Source organism: Pleurodeles waltl, chromosome 12 (genome assembly GCF_031143425.1).
Source record: "Pleurodeles waltl isolate 20211129_DDA chromosome 12, aPleWal1.hap1.20221129, whole genome shotgun sequence".
NCBI lineage: Eukaryota > Metazoa > Chordata > Amphibia > Caudata > Salamandridae > Pleurodeles > Pleurodeles waltl.
Genome location: NC_090451.1, coordinates 209,946,883 through 209,969,634, shown reverse-complemented (window position 1 = coordinate 209,969,634; position 22,752 = coordinate 209,946,883).

The window sequence follows — 22,752 nt, the reverse complement described above, 5'->3', positions numbered from 1 at the left end:
ATATGCTTAAAAAACTAAGAAATTGCTAAGAAGTTATGGTTACCCAACAAAACCAAAATAACCCTGCTGTTGGCTAGTTATGTGCAGTTGAGAAAACAATTATTTCCATAAAAATGCATTTTCAAAGGAATCTCTGAAAAAAAGAAATAATGTTAATGTAATATGTGTATAAGAATAATATTTAAAAACTGTACAAATACATCTAATATATATTTCTCCCAATATAGGCACACATATAGATGCATGTGAGAATGTAGGCTTTGAAGTGTAGGTTATTTAAAATATATTTGAACATATAGCATGAAATAAGGTTTCAGCATAACATTTAAAGGAAAAGTTAAAGGAATAAAGGTAACTGTTAACCTAAAATGTTAAATGACTAATATTTAAACACACCATGCCAATTTGAAAGTGTGCATTTTCCACTTTGGGCATCCTGGTGCTGAGGAGCAGTTGTTTATTGTCACCTAATTCAATAGTACTCATTTTATCAACCTCAGAAGAATGAAAGGCTGAATTGACCCTATTTGAACTTGTGGCCGTACCGTCAAGCGCAAATATGTGGGGCCAGATTCACAAAGGAAAACTTAGACATTTGGGCCCTCATTACAACATTGGTGGTAAAAGCCGCTTACCGCCGTGCAGAAGGCCGCCAACACACCGCCACGGCTGCGGAATTCCACCACAGCAATTATGACCCACAGTTCTGAATCCGCCAAAATCTAGACACCAACACAAGTCCGCCACACCAAAGGTCAGTGATAAACCGGCGAGAACAAAACCTCCACCGTCATGCCAACAGAAATAAGCCCACACTATCACAACCCACGAATCCACGCGGCGGTCTTTCAACCGCGGTATTCCATTGGCGGTACACACCGCCGCGCTCAAAATACACACACATTTACAAACCACAGCCACATTGGACAAATCGAAATACACACACCTGATACACATACACACACCACTCCCACACACTCAATACAATATAAAACACACACCCACATCACCCACAAACCCTTACGACAACAAATCACGAATGAAAGCCAGAGAGAGACAGCACCAACAAGAACAACAGCATCCACAGGCACACAACACCATCACCCACAGAACGTCCACGCACCTCAAACAACACCCCACTACATATCAGCACACTTATCACCCCACCCTCCACCCCACACATCACCTACACCACCCCATGGCACGGCAAAGACACCCCAGGTTCTCGGAGGAGGAGTTCAGGGTCATGGTGGAGGAAATCATCCGGGTAGAGCCACAGCTATTCGGATCACAGGTGCAGCACACCTCCATTGCAAGGAAGATGGAGCTATGGCAAAGAATAGTGGACAGGGTCAAATCAGTGGGACAGCACCCAGGAAATCGTGAGGACATCAAGAAGAGGTGGAATGACCTACGGGGGAAGGTGCGTTCCGTGGTCTCAAGACACCACCTGGCGGTTCAGTGGACTGGCGGTGGACCCCCACCTCCTCCCCCACAACTAACAACATGGGGGGAGCAGGTCTTGGCGATTCTGCATCCTGAGGGCTTTGCAGGAGTAGGTGGAGGAATGGACTCTGGTAAGACAAATCTTAACTATTACATCCCCCACCCTACCTGCATGCCAGCACATACCCCCACCCTCACCCTCACCCCCAACACTCCAACTCCTCACATATGTCCCAACATCACAAACCACCCATCCCAATACCAAGGCATGCATGCAACAACAAAACATGGACACCCATAACTAAAGCATACCCACTGCACATACCCATACACCCCCCTAAACCATCATCACACAAGGTCCCACACAGGAATGCAAGCACTGGGCTACACGGTCACCCACCCTTTGCACACCATGGCACACACAGATGTAATAAACATCCTTTTATACCCCTGTAGGACCCCTACCCAACGTCACCGGACAGGAGGGTCCACACATGTCCACACCACCAACAGAAGAAGCCCACAGTGATGACAGCACCTCTGTCCAACTGGATCTAGATGACCAGCCCGGCCCATCGGGGACCTCGGGACAGTCGGTTCCCCTCACACAGTCACAGGCCACTACAGAGCTTCCACCCTCTGGAAACACCAGCACAGCACCAACCCAGCGAGCCCATACCTCCGGCCCCAGGACACGTCAATCAGCTGTGTGTCCACCAATACAGGGAACCGAGGCTAACCCACCACCCCAACAACAACAGGGACCTGGGGGCAGTGGGCACACGGTACAGGGGACGGAGGCCCAGGAACACAGGGGAACTGGGAGGGCTGCTGTGCGACAGGGGGAGGACAGGCCAAGGGAACCCACTCTCCACGAGGCCCTCTCCTCCATCAAGAGAGCCTACCACCACTCCCAGGAGATGATGGAAACGGTACTGGCCAAGTTTCAGGAGACCCAGCGGCTGCAGGAGGAACAGTATATGGGCTTCAGGGAGGAACTCAGAACCATCAGCTCCACCCTGGGCACCATCGTAGGGGTGCTGAAGGAAGTACTCAACACCAGGAGGGACACTGTGGCACTACAAGGGGCCCCTGACACTAGCATGGACGATGAACTGCCCACCACCTCCACCGGCGCTAGTAGACAGGACGCCCCGCCACAGGACCACCACACCAGCACCTCACCCCCTGCAGAGGGAGAACCACCCCGCAAACGGCCCCTGAGATCCAGGAACAAGACAGAGCACGATGCCAAGACCCCCGCCAAGAAATGAGACCAACCTGATTGTCATCCTACTGTCCCACTTTGTCACCCTGTCCATACTTAACCTGCCCCAGCTCCACTTCCTATGCCCATATGGGCAATGCACCTGTAAGACTAATAGACTGGACTCTGCCATGGACATTCCTCCGCCATCACCCCTCACCATTTTACTACCCCCTCCAATATTGAGCACTTAAATAAACACACTTAAAGCACAAAACAATCTGGAGTCTGTCTGTGATTTCGAAATAGTGTATTAGCAATTACTGTGACAAAATGCTCTTTCAATTGTAATGTCAACATACCTATGTCACACAGCTCTAGTCCATGAGGAATCTAAGCAGATGTCACACAGTGGGACCCACATCTGTGAAATTGTAAGGGAAAGTGACAACTCAGTGACCATACACTGGGTGAAAACGACAGACAGTAGAGAGGCAGTAGTGTTTAAGTACATGTAGTAGGCAGGTCTGTACTCTTACCTGTGTCTCACTGGAAATATTGCTGGATCACTGAGTCCCTGTTGTTCATGTCTTCTTCCTCTGCTTCCTCATCTTCAATGTCCACAGGCTCCACAGCTGCCACAACACTGCCATCTGGACCATCCTCCTGCAGAAAAGGCACCTGTCGTCGCAAAGCCAAGTTGTGAAGCAAACAGCAGGCCACGATGATCTGGCACACCTTCTTTGGTGAGTAGAATAGGGATCCACCTGTCATATGGAGGCACCGGAACCTGGCCTTCAGGAGGCCGAAGGTCTGCTCGATCACCCTCCTTGTTCGCCCATGGGCCGCATTGTAGCGTTCCTCTGCCCTTGTCCTGGGATTCCTCACTGGGGTCAGTAGCCATGACAGGTTGGGGTAACCAGAGTCACCTGTAAATGGCGAGGGACAACTGTTAGACACGCACTAACCTGTAGGGATATCCCCAGGCCCAGACAACCATTCCCACTGTCTTGCTTCCAGGTGCTCACCTAATAGCCACACACGGTGCCACTGGAGTTGACCCATCACATAAGGGATGCTGCTATTCCGCAGGATGTAGGCGTCATGCACTGAGCCAGGGAACATGGCATTCACATGGGAGATGTACTGGTCTGCCAAACATACCATCTGTACATTCATTGAATGATAACTCTTCCGGTTTCTGTACACCTGTTCACTCCTGTGGGGGGGTACCATAGCCACATGGGTCCCATCAATGTCACCTATGATGTTGGGGATATGTCCCAGGGCATAGAAATCACCTTTCACTGTAGGAAAATCCTCCACCTGAGGGAAAACGATCTAGCTCCGCATGTGTTTCAGCAGGGCAGACAACACTCTGGACAACACGTTGGAAAACATAGGCTGGGACATCCCTGATGCTATGGCCACTGTTGTTTGAAATGACCCACTTGCAAGGAAATGGAGCACTGACAGCACCTGCACTTGAGGGGGGATTCCTGTGGGATGGCGGATTGCTGACATCAGGTCTGGCTCCAACTTGGTACACAGTTTCTGGATTGTGGCACGGTCAAGCCTGTATGTGATAATCACATGTCTTTCCTCCATTGTCGACAGGTCCACCAATGGTCGGTACACCGGAGGATGACGCCATATCCTCACATGTCCCAGTGGACGGTGCCTATGAAGGACAACAGCGAGCACAGAGTCAAACAACTCAGAGGTACATACCCACAGTTTACACCGAACACCATTCATACACAAAAAGTGGCCTGTATGTGTGTTGAGTCTAGGCTTAGGTATGTGTGACGCAGTTGAAAATGAAGCCATATGGGCCCCTGAAATGGCGGCTGCCTGACCTCTAAAGTGTGACAATGGGATGTGAGGTAACTGCGCTAGCATTGTACACCGTTGCGGTAGGCGGTCGAAGACCGCGGCGCAATGCTGCATTGGTTAACATTGGACCCTATGGGTCCCAGGAGCCAATGACGATGTACGCCGGCGGTGACGGTACGCACCGCCGCGGACGTGACCGCCATTTTCTATCTGTTGAATCACTCGATACCTGATCTTCAACAGGAGAGGACGTACACTGCAAGTGCTGCTGTGACATTGGTCTGGAAGAGACAATGGTTCGAGTGTCTGGGGAAAGGGCCCCTGCCTTCACATCGGAGGATTTGGAGAAACTCGTGAATGGGGTCCTCCCCCAGTACACGCTACTCTATGGTCCTCCAGACAAACAGGTAAGTACACAGGGAGCATGATGTATGAGCTATGCCTGTGTGGAGAGGGCTGGATGTAAGAAGGAAGGGGGGAGAGTGCGGCGTGCATGAAATGACAGTGAATGCATGTGCCACATGGCAAGGGTAGGGATGGGGGCCAATCACTTTGACGCTGCAGTTCGTAATAACTTACTGTTCCCCTTGTACATTTCACGTAGGTCAGCGCCCACCAGAAAAAACATATTTGGTGTGCCATCGCAAAGGACGTCCGGACCCTGGGGGTCTACCACAGATGGAGCACCCACTGCCGGAAAAGATGGGAGGACATTTGCAGCTGGAGCAAGAAGACGGCGGAGGCTCAGCTGGGGATGGCCTCCTAACGTGGGAGGAGTGCCCGTCGCACCATGACCCCCCTGATGTTCAGGATCCTGGCGGTGGCCTACCCGGAGTTGGATGGGCGCTTGAGGGCATCACAGCAGCAACAAGGGGGTGAGTACACTCTCATTCTGCTGACTTTGCGCGCAGTGGAGGGGTCTGGATGGGGGAGGTGGGCTGTGGGTTTCCCTAGGCCAGGGCCAGTTCCGTAGGCAAGGTCCCTCCGTAAGGCAGGCCATGTGGCACCCCACCCCACCTCTGTAGAGTGACAAGTACACCTAGTCATGCCCCTGTGTCATCTATGTGTGCAGATGTCGTCCATAGCCTTTTAGGCCATTTCCCAGGAATTGAACAGTGGAGCCCAAGAGCGCGGCATAGTGCAGGCGGCTTCTGTGTCTGTCTTGTCCGCCAACGGCAGCGGTAATACATGCACTCAACATGACTTTCTTCTGTCGTCCCCCCCTTTTTGTGGTCACCCTGTTCTTGTGTGCATTAGCATCATCAGGCGGAGGAGCAGTGGCACCGGAGCACCAGGGGGCTGCATCCCACATGGCCATGGAGGGCCACACTACGGACTCGAACTCCACCAGTGGGACGAAGTGCAAGGGGAGCTCCACGACGGGGACAGGAGCTGAGACCAGTGACACGGACTCGTCCTCTGATGGGAGCTCCCTTGTGGTGGTGGCAAAATCTGTGCCACCCCCACCTACAGGTACGGCTGGCACCACCCCTTCCAGCACTGCCCTCCCAGCAGCCCCTCAGCCTTCGCCCCATGCCCTCTCACCCGGGAGGGTGGGCATCACCTTCGCCCCAGGCACCTCAGGCCCTGCCCCAGTCACCCTGATGCCCTCAGTGAGGAGGCCGTTGACCTCCTCAGGTCCCTCACTTTTGGGCAGTCTACCATTTTGAATGCCATCCAGGGTGTAGAAAGGCAGTTGCAACAAACAAATGCATTCCTGGAGGGCATTCATTCTGGTCAGGCGGCCCTTCAGCGAGCTTTTCAGACTCTGGCCTCAGCACTGATGGCAGCCATTGTCCCTGTGTCTAGCCTCCCCCCTCCAACTTCCTCCACCCCGACCCAGTCCCCTGTACCTCTGCCTATCCCAAGCACACCTACAGACCAGCATGCACACACGTCAACACACAAGGGAAGCTCAGGTAAACATAAGCACCACACATCCCACAGGCACTCACGCAAGCATCACACACATGCAGACACACCAACATCCACTCCCTCCACTGTGACCCCTTCCTCCTCATCTCCCTCCTCCCTCCCTGTCTCGTCTACACTCACACCTGCATGCACTACCTCTACAGCCACTACGTCCCTCTCCAGCACACCCATCACCACACCCCGCTCACGTGCAGTCACCACCCCCACTACTATTCACACATCCCCTGTGTCCTCTCCCAGTGTGTCTGTGACGCCACCTCCCAAGATACACAAACGCAGGCACACACCCACCCAACAGCCATCCACCTCACGACAGCCTCCAGCGCATACACCTTCACCCAAAGTCAGCAAACGAACACCTCCTACAAACACCACCTCTTCCTCCACTCCCAAACCCCCTCCAGCTACCCGTCCCAGTGTGTCCCAAAAACTTTTCCAGTCCAACCTTGACCTCTTTCCCACACCTCACCCACCCCGTCCGTCTCATAGGTCCCAAACTAGCACCTCAGCCACAACATCTCCGGGACCAGTGATGCCTGTAGTCACAGGAATCTGGAGTGCACCGGCCACCAGGGCAGCCAGTGTGGCACGGAGCCACAGCACAGACAGTCCCCCACCTGTCAAGCATCAGAAGTTGGCCAGTGCCCGGCAGGAGAGGGGGAAGACTCCAGCCACCAAAGCCGCTCCCAGGGGTCCCGGTGGGAGTGTGGAGTCAGCTGTGACACCTTCCAAGGTGGGGAAGGGCCACAAGAAACCCAGCAAGTCTGGGAAAAGCAGCACAGCGGAGAAGACCGCCATCATCCCCACTGCCCAGGAGGCCACCTCCAGCACCAGTCCAGCTGCCCAGGACAGGCCGGCCAGCACCAGCCCACCTGCCCAGGACAGGCCTGCCAGCACCAGACCAGCTGCCCAGGACAGGACCGCCAGCACAAGCCCAGCGGCCCAGGACAGGACCGCCAGCACCAGCCCACCTGCCCAGGAGGCCACCGCCAGCACAAGCCCACCTGCCCAGGAGGCCACAGCCAGCAAAAGCCGCACTGGTCCATGAAGGACCGCCAGCACAAGCCCCGCTGGGCCATGAAGGACCTCTAGCAAAAGCCCCGCTGGGCCATGAAGGACCGCCAGCAAAAGCCCCGCTTGGCCATGAAGGACCGCCAGCAAAAGCCCCGCTGGGCCATGAAGGACCGCCAGCAAAAGCCCCGCTGGGCCATGAAGGACCGCCAGCAGCTGAGTCCCTGCAATGGAGACCGCTGTCTCAAGCACCGCTGCACAGGGCACCGCCGTCTCAAGCACCGCTGAACAGGGCACCGCCGTCTCAAGCACCGCTGAACAGGGCACCGCCACCTCAAGCACCACTGCACAGGGCACCGCCGTCTCAAGCACCACTGAACAGGGCACCGCCGCCTCAAGCACCGCTGAACAGGGCACCGCCGTCTCAAGCACTGCTGAACAGGGCACCGCCGTCTCAAGCACCGCTGAACAGGGCACACCGTCTCAAGCACCGCTGAACAGTGCACCGCCGTCTCAAGCACCGCTGGCCCATGAGCGGCAAGGGCACTGATGCAACTGAGTCCGTCACGGGGTGAATGATGCACTCTGAGCACAAAGCCCCCTCCAGAACCAGTGGAGAAAGGCATCCACTACCTCTGTCCTTAGCAGGATGAAACTCTCTGGGCACCATGCCCCCTCCAGAACCAGTGGAGAAACGCATCCACTACCTCTGTCCTTAGCAGGATGAAGCACTCTGGGCACAAAGCCCCCTCCAGAACTAGTGGAGAAAGGCATCCACCACCTCTGTCCTTAGCAGGATGAAGCACTCTGGGCACAAAGCCCCCTCCAGAACCAGTGGAGAAAGGCATCCACTACCTCTGTCCTTAGCAGGATTAAGCACTCTGGGCGCAAAGCCCCCTCCAGAACCAGTGGAGAAAGGAATCCACTACCTCTGTCCTTAGCAGGATGAAGCACTCTGGGCACCATGCCCCCTCCAGAACCAGTGGAGACTGTCATCCACTTGAGAGACTGTGGCTTTGCAGTCCCCAGGATTGAACAGTGGGCAACCCACACACTGTAGAGACTTGTGAGACTGTGGCTTTGCACTCCCCAGGATTGAACAGTGGGCAAACCACCCACTGTAGAGACTTGTGAGACTGTGGCTTTTCACTTCCCAGGATTGAACAGTGGGCAACCCACCCACTGTAGAGACTTGTTAGACTGTGGCTTTGCACTCCCCAGGATTGAACAGTGGGCAAACCACCCACTGTAGAGACTTGAGAGACTGTGGCTTTGCACTCCCCAGGATTGAACAGTGGGCAAACCACCCACTGTAGAGACTTGAGAGACTGTGGCTTTGCACTCCCCAGGATGTAACAGTGGGCATGTGGCCCCCTCATGGATTTGGCGTTGTGTTCTCAACCGGCTGAGGTGCCCCCTTTCCCTCCCTCTGAGGTGCCTGTTTACTTGCTCTCTGATGCCCCTGCAGTGTTCTCTCCGTCATGGTCGGGGATCGTGTGTGGGCCTCGCCCATACCGTGTGGTCCCAGTGTTCCACTGACTTTATTAGAGCACTACCTGGACTACTATGCTTGGTATATATTTTGTACATGGTGTATATATATATTTCTGCCTACTTGCTTTAAATATATTACAATGGTTACACTCATTTTCTATTGTCTTTGCATTCTTCCGGGGGGTTTGGGGGTGTAACTGTGATGTACTGATATGCATTAGTGTGTGTGTTGTAGTGGGTGAGGGTGGGGGTGTTGCGTGTTGCGTGTGTGTGTGTTCCTGTTTTTTCCCTCCCCCCTCCCCTGTGTCGTAGGTGCAGTACTCACTGTGGTCTTCGCCGCCGGCGTTCGTGCTCCTGGTAGAGGAGCAGGAAGACTATTGCAGGTAGAATTTGGAGTTCCGGATCCATGGCATCCTCGTTCCTCGTGGGGTGTGTAGAGGTGAGCGTTTTTCCTTCGGTACTCCTGTTTCCGCTGTGTTTTTATCCACGGTGAATCCATCCCGGAAAAGGTGGTGGATTGGCCTGTCATAATAGTGTGGGCATTACATTGTCCTTCGCCTGTCTGTTGGCGGTGACCGCCAAGCTGTTTGTTTGTACCGCCGTGGCGGTCGGATTGTTAAAGTGGCTGTCTTTGTTGGCGGTTTCCGCCACGGTCGTAATAGCAACATTTTTCCGCCGGCCTGTTGGCGGTCTTACCGCTGCTTTTACACCATCCGCCAGGGTTGTAATGACCACCTTGGTCTAAACTTAGACTACTCGTAAATGCCAACTCTAATAATGGGTGATCACACAAGAGTAAATGGCGCTGCTTGTCATGTATCCAATATATTTCAAATACTACTGATGGTGCACTGAGAAGAAGATCACCCTCTGCTTCTTGATCTCAGTGACGAATCACTGATAATTACGTGCATATATATAAGGCACACATCCAACATCAAGTCCATTAAGTCAATGTCCATATCTTTATTCCATAATTCGACCACAATTATGTGTATCCTTATTCTTGAAATCTTGAATTTCCAGTCAATTAGCATTCAGTCACTACCAGAGTTCGCCAAAATCCATGCCATCCATGCCAACACGTGTTTCCTCAGGGTTGTACCCCATTACTTCCTCAAGGCTGTAATTATACATATATTTTAAATTATCAATACAATCCATATAAAGCACAAAGTCAATGAACAAAACATAATTTGTGTTCATACCTCATGCAAAGAGTGAGAAATATACATTTTAGTAATTCATGCCAATCCTCCTAAAAAAATATAATAATATGTGAAGTCTGTGTATTCCAAAAGTGCTACTTTAACACACTATTAATAATAATGCGTGTATGAAAATCATCATGCAATTACAATAAAGAGAATAAAGAAGCAAACAGGCATTTTTAGCTAGAGAACTCAGTGCTTATTCCATATTTACAAAATAGTTCACCTCCTTTATAAAACCAGAATCTATTTTACACATAGATATTGCCTTATTGGTCATTTTAGATCGCAGTCTGGTTCCCCAATGTGTCTAGTTATAAATGCCTGTTTGCTTCTTTATTCTCTTTATTGTAATTGCATGATGATTGTGAAGAATTTAATAAGTGAACATTAAAAATCAGGGAAATTGCTGCATTTTAAAAAAAAGTAGACAGAAGTCTTTCTGTTAATCAAAAAAAATGGAGAAGAAATGGATCTAAACCAACAAAAATAGTGCTATGATGTGGTAGACATGGGACCTCATAATTATCATAGTTACCCAGCAGCCCTGAGGAGTGTAGATGCTCTATTTTCAGACAAGTGGAGTTAAAGCAATGGAAACAAGCATTTTGAATGCAATAGTCTCGTGTTTGCTCGAGTTAGAGTTCCTAGCATTGCAAATTACTGTCTGGACTTTTCTTGCCACACAGACTAAAAATAACAAGAGGAAGAGAGCTAGAGCAAGCTGTCCCTGGAAAAGCCCCCCACTGCTGTTGAATTTGTTTGCAGAGGGAGCTGGTGGAGAGGAGGGGCTGATTATACACCCCCAGTGTTAGACAAACAGGCCAATACTGAAAGAAATAGTCTGCTTCAGAAGAGATAAACAGGACATAGAGTAATTATACAGTAGTTTATGATGCTCCCAAAGAGAAAAAGGCAGTACAAAGAGGCAGAAATGACCACTAGCAAGCAAGGAGTTTTGAATAACCGTGGAACCAACAAATTAAATCACTGGAACTCACAGTATAAGTATACTTAAAAAGTATACAGCACGTCAAACGCTACGCTTGACCTAAATCAAAAGTACACAACACGTCGAACATTACGCTCGACCTAAAAAGTGCTGTGTAATAGTTTTTTTTTAATGGCGGGTGGGCATCAGGGGAGGTAGGCTGAGAGAGAATTGATAATGGAAGGGAGGGAGGTAGAGTAAAGAAAAGTGCTATGACGTAGCCAGTCCACGTCATAGCAATGTTTTTCTAATGGCAGGTGAGGGGAACATGGACAACGGTAGAAAGGATGATAGGAGGGAGGGAGAAAACAGCCTGCTACTGATACGTTGTACCTGATTTAGCAGAGCCTGCAACAAGACCTTGTAATAATGATCCTTATCCCACAGTCCCCAGGATTTTGGAGGTACTGCTTATTGAGAAGATGTGGAATTAAAAGTAAATAAAAAGTTCTACGACGCAGCCAGCGCCGGCTGTGTCATAGGGTTTTTTTGTTTGTTATGGGGGGACCTAAACAACGGGAGAGTGGAGGGCTGGAAATATTACCTGAATCACAACACGAGCGGTCAGAAACTAATTCGAATGAATCAATCTGTGCTTAGTCCCTGCCAACAAAAATAAAAGGAAGTGATACATGGTCAGTGCTATGGAAACAGCAAAGATGAGTGAAAATCAAGCCATCGAATAATAAGCAAGGGGTCTGCTCCAAGCCCTTTACTGTAAGCAATACCTCTCCCAGCAACAACACATGCACGATGTTATGCGAGACCTAGTTAAATTATTTTGCAGATGTAGCAAGAGTGCCCCCATCCCCATCCCCACCAGTATGGCATCTACAGTTACAGATGCGCCTCTGCACCGAAACAGTAACATCCCCGGTAGATAGCACTCAATATGGTATTGTGTTCTTTTAGGGAGAACAAAATACGCAGCGAGGACGAATGACAGCGCCGCCATCCAAACTTCATTATTGGGCCCTCAGTCTGCAGCTGCCAGATTCCTAAAAGACATATTCCATCCCTTGTGCTTAGAAGACCGTCTCTCAGGGCGACTCACAAGCTCTCCTGCATGTGCATTGGAATCTCCCTGCTCATAACCCCAAACGCTCCAAAGAGGCTTGGGTCAATGTTTTAGAGTAACAGAGCAAAACACTGGCAATGTTTGTCCAAACAAATTAGAACCAGCCCTCTGAAAACAACAGCGAGGGACAGTATGGAGCACTTGTAAAAAGGCAGTGAAAAGTGTTACACAGCAGCAAACTCTAAGGAATGACATTTATAGCACTTTTCCTCCAACGAAAACAGTTTAGTGAAGGTGAGGCTTTCAAAGGGGCAAAAGCAAAATATACACATATTTCATAGACACTGTTGCACTGTCGGGTCCACTACGTTTAAGTTATCTCATATAAAAATAAAGGAGAACATGTTACAATTGCAAAGACAAAATTCAAACTTTTTACTCAAAAGTGCATACTGTCCCTCCAAAAATCTGGAAACTAGAAAATTATTAGCGCAGCTGAAGGTGAGAGTGATGCAGTCGTTATCTATTTAGAGGCTGAAATACATTGAGGGAGGCCATTTGCATCTAAACTTATCCAACTATGAGAACTTTTACACATCGACTGAAAACAAACTGAAAACAAAGCATTGCCAGTGGGGTTGAATGTTCTGTGACATGTGCTCCCATAGCAGGGTTTCCTTTCAATGGCCACCACTCCAGTAGTCATTGTTTGACAGGTTCATCTACATGTGGAGAGTGCATTAAAGCACAGACCACTTTCCTGAAAAATTCTTGACTTTGCTAAACAATACCAAACTCTTGTGATTTTGAAAAAGCTGATTGAGACCCAGGGGGGCGATTTTGAGACATTTACTTTCCTATTGGATTAAAGCATTTTCCAGGGTCAGCCCAGGTCCTGACAGTGAGGGCGAGGCAGTCCATTTAAGGTCTGGTGAAAGATGCACATGCCAAAGCTATTGCAGTTCATTGTAATTTTTAGAAGCATTTATTTAGGGCATATATCGAACTTTACCTATATTATAGAACATTCTCTGTCTATCCTTAAAATAATGTTTTTGTCCAAATCAACAAAAAGCACTTGTCTCAAAGGAAAAAAAAATGGGCCAGATGTACAAAGCCATTTTGCATTTCTTAACGGTCCGAATCGCTATTTTGTGCTGTTAAGAAATGTGAAATGGGCTTTTCAGTTGTACAAAGCCCTTTAAAGAGTCACAAATTGCAATTTCTCAGTAGAAATCGCAATTTGCGATCCTCTGAATAGTAACTCGCAAATAGGGATTGACTATTTGCGATTCCTATTCAGATATACCAAGAATTTCCTAAATGCGAATTGGGCATTTAAGAAATGCAATTTCCATCAACTTCAAGTTGATGGTAACCATGTGCAATTTAAAAACAAAACACCACAAAAATGCTTTTTTAAACGTGCAGTAGAGAATTGGGCATATGTGTGTGCACCACTATTTTTGGGGTGCATTTCTGGTGGCCTTTTGCCCATAGACCTCCTTGGTTTTGCTTTCCCCAAATAGGAAGTCACTATTTGGGAAATACAAAACCAGCCCATTGTCACAAATGGCATGGAATTTCTTATTTGTGATTTCCTAATAGCTATTCCAACTTTGTTGGAATCCCTATTAGGAAGTTGGTATCTTGGTACATAGCATTTTGTATTTCTGTGAAGTCACAATTTAGAAAATGTAAAATTGCATCTAAGTACATCTGGCCCAACACAGAGATTTTAGCTGTGTGCAAATGTGCAACACATTTGCATACTCTGAAATCAAATAATACGTATTCATAACATCAAAAATACTCCCCTCTCTATCAGCGCACACTTCAGAAGCAGATCACCAAAACTTGAGCCTGGGCCCAGCATTGCTATGAAAACTAATCGATAAGTGAAAAGACATGCTCATGATTACCAGTTAACACAGGGAGCTCGTGGTTACTGAAAAAACAGAAGTATTATCCTTTAGGGTGAAATAGGTCCTCAAGTTTTCCTAAGTACAAGCTTAGATAGAGTTCTATGTCAAATGATAAAATCAGGCACTTTGCCATATAAACAAATTGCAACAGTTTGCAAACACAATATTTGCAAAAGACACAAACCCCACCCCACTAAAAAAAGCACATACAGGAGGCATGTTCACATACATTCAACTGCATTTGAGTAGGCGCCGTACGCCCCAGGGCTCCGGTGCTACTGCACTGGCTGCACCATTGATAGCTAAGCCTGTAGGTCCTACCTTATCAATAACTGTCCTCTAGCTATAATACAGTGCTTTATTTCTGATATAGAGTGTGTAGGCTTTGTAAAGATTGTGTTTCAAACTTCTGTATGTGAAATGTCTTATGTTAATGGTATATCTTACAATATTACTGTGAATCAAAGTGATAAACCAGGACAAATAGGAACGAAAAAGAAACGTTTGAGAAAAGGTAACTTGCCACACTTAATACTATTAATGTTTAAATAAAAGCAACAGACGAAGAGCTCTTTGTGCTCATATAGTAAGGCTCACATTTTAAACATACAAAACCATTGAAATTCACCAGTTATAGTTATAGTTACCTCATGTAACAATAACTCTATGCTAAGGTAACTATAACTCGCGCCCCAGCCATGTGCAGTTTTTTTCATAAAAATATTTACTGTAAATATTACATTTATATTATCAATGATGCTATAAAAGATGTAATGAGTGCCATAATTTGTGGGGTAATTAGCAGTGCATAGCGGGGGCGCGAGTTATAGTTACCTTAGGTTATGAGTTATTGTTACTTGAGATAACTCTAACTATAACTGGTGAATTTCCATGGTTTTGTATGTTTTAAAATGTGAGGCAAACTGTAACGTCCCTGTAACCTTTGGGTTTCTAGGTGAATGTCTATGGTTTATTTTAATTCATATCCTAAATGTAACATCCCCGTAACCTGTGTTTTTTTCAGTGAATTTCTATGGGCTTTTAACGTATAGTAATTTTCATTACTATACGTTATTCCAACCTTGGCCACAGCAAGTGGGTGTATGAGGGTGTCAGTGGGTCTGTGAGGCAGGGGGTGAGAGTTTAAGTGAGTCCCTGAGTGGGCGTGTGAGTGTCTGAGTGGGTCTGTGAGTGGGTGTGGGAGGGTCTGAGTGGGGCTGTGAGTGGATGCACAAGTGTCTGAGTGGGTCTGTGAGTGGGTATGTGAGTGTCTAAGTAGGGTCTGTTAGTGACTGTGTAAGGATCTGAGTTGGTGTGAGTGGGAGAAAGATCGAAAGAGAGAAAGTGAGAGGGAGAGAGATAGAGAGTTTTTTAGGCTTTGATAGATGATATACTTAGAAAGAGATATTTCTGCACAAGTTGAAAAGAAAAAAAATATTTGTCAATTAAAAAGAGTAAACTCACCTTTCAGTATAAGCCTTAAACATTTGCAATTAAAAATAAATTAAAGGAGGAAAATGACTTCAGACACACGTGGAGTCAAACCCTCAACTCTCAGTGTGAAGGTCTCTGACCTTCACCATTAGGCTATATATTTTTTGTGCTCCGTTTTTTGTGCCATTTATGGGCTATCTGGGACTGTGGGGGGAGCCTCAAGCCCATCCTGGCGGTGCCAGCTGACTCCTGCTTCCTGTTTGAGCCTGAATTTCTCCAGGAAGCAAGGAGCTACTTTTAAAAGTAGCTACCCACTTGCTGGAGCAATATTTTCATCTGTCTTCCCTGCACGCATATAATTGAAAAAAACTACAGCATGGCTTTTGGTCCAGAAAGAAGCCTTCTTGTTGTTTGTTTTAAATCTGTTCAGTGGTTTTTGAGTTATTAAAAGCAAACTAAATATAGATATCTGAAGGCACAAACAATTTGCAAATAACTATGCGATGTATTCGCAAACCCTCAAGCCACAGGAATGCTCTCATTAACTGGCCGCAACCTCATCAGAAAGTTGTGGCTGCCATTTTGTAAGAAGGGGAATGATCTCTGGGGCTGCAATGAAGTGGAAAAAATGGGCAAGGTGGGATTAGGGCTGATTGCGAAGGTACTCTGACCCCATTAATGAAATGCGAAAGTGATAACGTGACAGGTTATGTGTTTAAAAAACTGCAATGGTGTTTTTTTTTGTTACGATGTGGAAATTCGTGAATCCATCACAATGCTAGCATGGGCCCGCTGTGTAGCGTTATGCCAAATTCGTGAATATCGGAAAACACATTGGCACACTGAACCACCCACTTAAACAGCCATGCACATACTCACAGAGGCACTCAGATACTTATGCACCCACTCACAGCCCTTCTCAGGCACTTCTGCATCCACTCACAGACCCACTCATACACTAAGGCACCCACTCAGAGATCAATTTAGACACATACACACCCACAGACAGACCCACTCAGACACTCATGCATCCACTCACAGACCCACTCAGATACTTATGCACCCACTCTCGAATCCACTCAGAGACTCACACACCCACTTTCAGACCCACTCAGACACTCACACACCCACTCACAGACCCACTTAGATACTTATGCACCCACTCTCAAACCCACTCAGAGACTCACACACCCACTTTCAGATCCACTCAGACACTCACGCACCCACTCACAGACCCAGTCAGACATAGACGCACCCACTCACAGATCTACTCAGACCCTCACGCACCCATTCACAGACACACTGACACTCATGCATCCACATGTAAACTCACTCAGAGACTCATGCACTTACTCACAGATGACTCAGACACTCATGCACCCAATCACAGACCCACTCAGACAATCACGTACCTACTCACAGACCCACTCAGATAGTCAGACATCCACTCACAGACCTACTCAAAGAGTCATGCATCCACTCACAGAATCACTCAGAGGTGCATGCATTCACTCACAGACTTACTCAGAGACCCATGCACCCACTGACAGACCCACTGAGGTACTCATGCACACACTCACAGACCTACTCAGATTCTTATGCATGCAGAATACCACCGCCGGTGTCACATCTACTGAGTTGTTAGTTGTTTGTGCTACGTGTTGTGTGCTGAAGGGTACTCTGATTTCATTAGAAGAAACTATACTAATGTTATTAAAAGTGGTCAGCACTATCATTGGCATGCAACAGCTCAGTAGATGGGACACAAAGCAGTGGTATTATGCATGTGTGTGTAATCAGCACAGATGTAGAAGAAATATATATATATATATATTTATATATATATATACACACATATAAAAATATATTTATATACGTGTATATATATGTGTGCGTATATATATATATATTTATATATATATATATATACATCCAGTGGTCTCTGCCAAATCTTTGGCAGAGTAACCCTCTCATAATTGTATTTTACAAAGTATATTAAGCAGTGAATACCAAGTAGGTGTCATCACTTACCTGTAAGTGGTATGTAGCGTCTTTGAGTGCAAATTATTCTCATAGCACCACAGGAGTGGTATCACAGAGGTAGATCCTTGGTCCTGATGAAAAGCCAAGGGGGTGGCTTGAAACAAGTTGACCCTTAGGAAGGGAGATACATAGCTATATAGCTATCTTCCCTTCCCACTCCCCATTTTTAACCATACCAATTAGAGGTTAGAATTAATAGTAGTTTACCTTCTAGGCAGGTATTTTTAAAGTTTTTCTTTTTCACATATAAGTAGAACAACACCCTACTCCTATTATTATCATTCTACACCACTCTAATATATCTATAAGTGCTCCCACATATTTTGTAGGTCCCAGCATGCCTCATTCTGCAAGGGAACTGGATAGGCCCAATGATGAAGCATGCCACCAAGGCGAAACCCTGGTTGGTTATGGCTTCATAAGAAAACAAGTCTTTTCTTCACTTTGTGGAGTGTTATTACCATTATTATTACTTCAGCAAACGGACTGGCTCCCAGTTGTTTGGTTATGTATTGGTAAGAGGATGAGCCTTTCTGTCCCTTTAGCTCCCTTACTTTCTGGTAGCAACATCTCTGTACACAAGCATCGAGTACACTGATGGAATCCGTGCTGTGGAACATTACCTGAGAAGTCAGCCAATCAGGTTGTACAGACATTCCATAATGTTATTGTCTATGAATAAGTGGTGTCTGGAAAATAACTACTTTCTTTTCAACAATGAGATTTTCAAGCAAGTACAAGGAACAGTGATGGGCACCTGGTTCGCTCCCAGCTATGCATGTTTGCGTATGGGTTGGTGGGAGGAACAGGTGCTCATTAACAACCAGGGGAGGATGTGCGAGGATCATGCTTTTTGCTGGCTAAGGTATATTGATGACCTTTTTGTGATATGGAAGGGTACCAGGTTGATGCAGAAAAATTAATTGAGTCCTTTAATAATATTAATTTGAACCTGCATTTCAGTGGAAATATTGATGCCACGTGAGTAGAATTTTTTGATTTACAAATTTATGTACAGGAAGGAAGGTTACAAACCAGGCTATTCCAAAAAAGACATCTGGGATCAACTCGACATGCCCAAAGTTTTCACCTCATCATGTAAAAGCCAGCATCCTCTATGAGGAAATGTGAGGTCAAGGAGAAACTGTAGTCCTATAAAGGATTGTGAAGTAGACAGGAATGAAATGATGTCTAGATTTATTCAAAGAGGACACAGTAAGGAAACCCTTCACCTCACAGCAGCAAGAGTTGAGCAGACAGAGTCCCTGCTCTTTGAGACAAATAAGCACAGTAACAACAAACAGAGGGGTAACAAATCAACAGGTAATGTTTCCATGAGGCTCGTGACATCTTACAACATGCAGGAGAGGCAATTGAGAGGCATCTTCAGGAAATATTGTCATTTGATAAGAAATGATACAGTTTTGGGTCCAGTTGTTCATAAAACTCCTGCCATTGCCTATCATAGAGTGTACTCGATGAGGGATGTCCTAGTAAAAAGCAGTCTGGAAAAGGTACAAGCTACAAATTTGCCTCTTAAAGCACAGGTTTTTTACAAATGCCATAGGTGCAAGGCTTGCATGGTTGGCATGAACACAATAGAATACTCTATACCTTTTATGGATAAGCCACAGAAACTTCAGGTTACTTATAACTGCAGGACTCAGTATGCTGTTTATGTTTTGGCATGCAAGTGTAGACTTTGTTATGTTGAGAGTTCAGTCTTGCAAATAATCCACATATGAATTGTGCAGCACTTTGGGGCAATATCAAACAGGGATGTTTCATACCATGTGGCCGGACATGTCAATGAGTGCCATAATGGCAATGTTAATAGTCTCAGATATTTTGTGATTGATGCAGTGACATTGCATCCAAGAGGCGGTAGACGCGAAAGGATGCTCCGTCAAACAGAATGTAGATACATCATGAGTCTAGATACAAAATCCCTAAGTGGGCTAAATACTGAAGAGGAATTCTATACATTTTTGTAAATAACAAGATGTTGATGAGTTTGTTGGTAGTGGGATGAAGAAGCAGATTTGATCTATGCAGCTCCTTCAATGCACATGAATTGGTGTTAAAGAGTTTTAAAAACTGTTCCCCAAAAAGGTTTGTTAGGTTATCAATGATCAAAGTGTGTCTTATGGGGAGGATATGATTGACATTATTACAATTATATGAAATATTGTTTTCACTGATGGTATAACATGTGGATACATGGCATAAATGCCCACTGATGCACAATTGTTTGGTAAATAAGCATGAAACTATACCGTATGATCAAAAAGAGTGATCATAATCAGAATGAAATTGTAAGAATGCCCATTGGTGCACAATTTTGTTGGTATCACGAATAGGACACATCATTTCATTCCTGTACGTGGAGAATGTTACCTCATAGGATGTATGAATCAAGTTGAGAGATGCAGGCTGCATAGTGGATTAATGAGGGTCAAGAGCATTGTTGGGAGTTGCACTGCCATGTGTATGTATGGTACATCGATACTATCTAATATGCGATGAATTCTAAACTGGATCACATAGTTGTGCATTGTTCTTTTTAAACTGATTTGTATATTTGTATTGTTTATGTAAACATTTTCTTATTGGTGTATAATGTCACACAGGCTGTAAGTCTTTCTTTTGTGATTATTGTCATGTGATGGGTACATAAATTCACCAAAATGGTGCAGCACGTTGGGTGAGCAAGGTCACGTGGGTCACTGAAATGAGCAATGGTTTTTACTTCACACTGATGAATGCTGATCGGGAACAAATAACAATCATGATTCTTTTTTTTTTTTTTTTACCTTTTTTTATTGGTATTTTGACATAAACACATACAACCAAGCAGCAAACTCTTGGGACCAATAGTGCATGAAAAGTACCCATTCTAACTATAGGTGTTACCAAATCAAGTGTCTGCAGTTGCTAGTGAGTTGGTGCCTTCATGAGGACTCTTCCCCCCCACCGTACCAGCCCTCCTCCCACCCACCAGCATCTGCTCATTCCATACTTCCCTGTTTTTAAAGTATTATGGCTTCCGTGACCGTGGTATGGACCCAGGTTTAGAGCTCTGCAGTTTAATTCTGCTCTTGATCCCCTTCTTCATTGAGCACTAAGGATGTTGTGGAGGAATTCAGTGATGTAGATTGCAGATCTTTCAAGGAGTCTAACAAGCATTCTGAGGTTCCAGCTCTCTCTATTGGCCTGCAGCCCCTCGCTGCCTCCAGATGAGTGTCCTACCCTCCGCCCATCTTATCAGTGTTTCTCTCCATCTTCCCAGATGTGGGCTCACCTGATCCTGCCAATGTAGGGTGATTTCTCAGTTTGCTAGAATCAAAGCTAGGTCTATGTATTTTTTTGTTACCTTTTTAGTGTTGGAGTGGGGAAATTCTCCCAGTAGCCACCAGTGGAGAGATAGGCAATCCACGTTTCGTCACCTCTGCAATATTTTGGAACAGTCCCTCCCAGTAGTGCTTAAGTTGGGGGCACACCCATAGCATATGTGCGAGGTCTGCTTCCTTCTCTATTCAATGGGGACACCCACTATTCACTGCGTCAAACATCTTGGATATCCTTTTGGGCTTGACAACCCGCAAGTGTTGGTGGCTCTGCCACCCCTTTTTTCCAGTGTCGCTGTATGATGGTTATCAGTGATCTGTGTAGTAGAAACAACTCCAGGGGGAGGTCGAAATTATTTGCAAGGGCTTTGAAAGTCAAGAGCTCCCCATTTCTGTACAGATCCCCCATTGTTGAGACATTGTACTCCATCAGTCGGAAGAGCCTGGCCTCCCGGAAGTGTGGAGAGTCCAGTGATGGGCATTTCAGGTTCGTAAGGCAAGGCCGGCCTAGTGCGCTGTAAACTGTGTAGCCAACAATTGCGCAGTATGCATTTTCGGTGGGCTCGCAGGGTGTCGCCCTTTATTGTTTAGCAGGTGCCGAAGCAGGCCATTTCCAGACGTTTCTGTTTGGTGCCCCAATCCGGGAAGCAGAGTCGCTGTATGCATCTCTTGTGCGAGTCATTGTAACTGGCGCATCAGATAATAAAATTGCACATCCGGTGCGGCTAGCCCTCACTCACTGGTGGGACGCTGGAGTTTAGTTAGGGCCACTCTGCGACTGCCTGAGACGCAGTTTAGGCCCACCATTATGCAGTTAATCTCCCGAAACAGAGAGCAAGAAAGAAATAGTGGTAGAGTGGCAAGGTAATATGTTAGTCTAGGCAGGGCCACCATTTTAATCTTTACCCCGCCACCGACAATGGAAGCGTTTACCAAAATAGGACATCCAATTTTAATTTCTGAATTGCCCAACCCACATTGTCCTCTAGAAAATCCTTGGGCCCGTGGTTTATTTGGACTTTGAGGTAACGAAAGGTGGAGGCCACCCACAAGAGCCCACACATGTTCTCTACCGGAGGAGCGCCTTTCTGCAGTGGAAAATTATGGGATTTCTGCCAGCTAATACGTAGTCCAGAGAGGTCTCCAAATTTCCTAAGCAGCTCCATCACACCTGCCAATTCCAGGTCCGCATTGTGTAGGAAGAGCACCATATCATCTGCATACAGTGTGAGTCTGTACATTTGACCCTCAATGCTTAACCCCCTGAAGTAGTCGCCTGTTCTCGCAATCTTTGCCAGAGGCTCTATCGATGTGGCAAATAATAGGGGTGCTAGAGGACAACCCTGTTTGGTCCCCCTGCCCACTGAATATGGCTCTGATATCGTCCGGACATGGGCCGTTGAATTCCTGTATAGCATTTTTGTCCACTTGATAAATCCCTGTCCTGAGCCCATCTTCTCCATCACTTGGTATAGGTAGTCCCACCGGAGACTATCAAAGGCTTTCTCTATATCAACCGATATAATCACTGCTTTCTGCGAGTCTGGGGATTGATGCTGAAGGACAGAAATTAAGCGCCTGATATTGATGGCCGTATTACGACGAGGAAGGAATCCGGTCTGATCCGGATGAATCAACCTGGTCGTATATGGTAAAAGGCGCATGGCTAGGATCTTACTTAATATTTTGTAATCTGTGTTCATCATAGATAGTGGGCAGTATGATAGCACATCATCAGCAGGGCGCCCGGGTTTTAGAAGTGGTATAACTACGGCTTTGTTTGCGGAAGGGGGCAGAGTTCCCATCTTCAGCACTTCTGAATAGAGTGCGCTAAGTCAAGGAGCTAGTAAATCA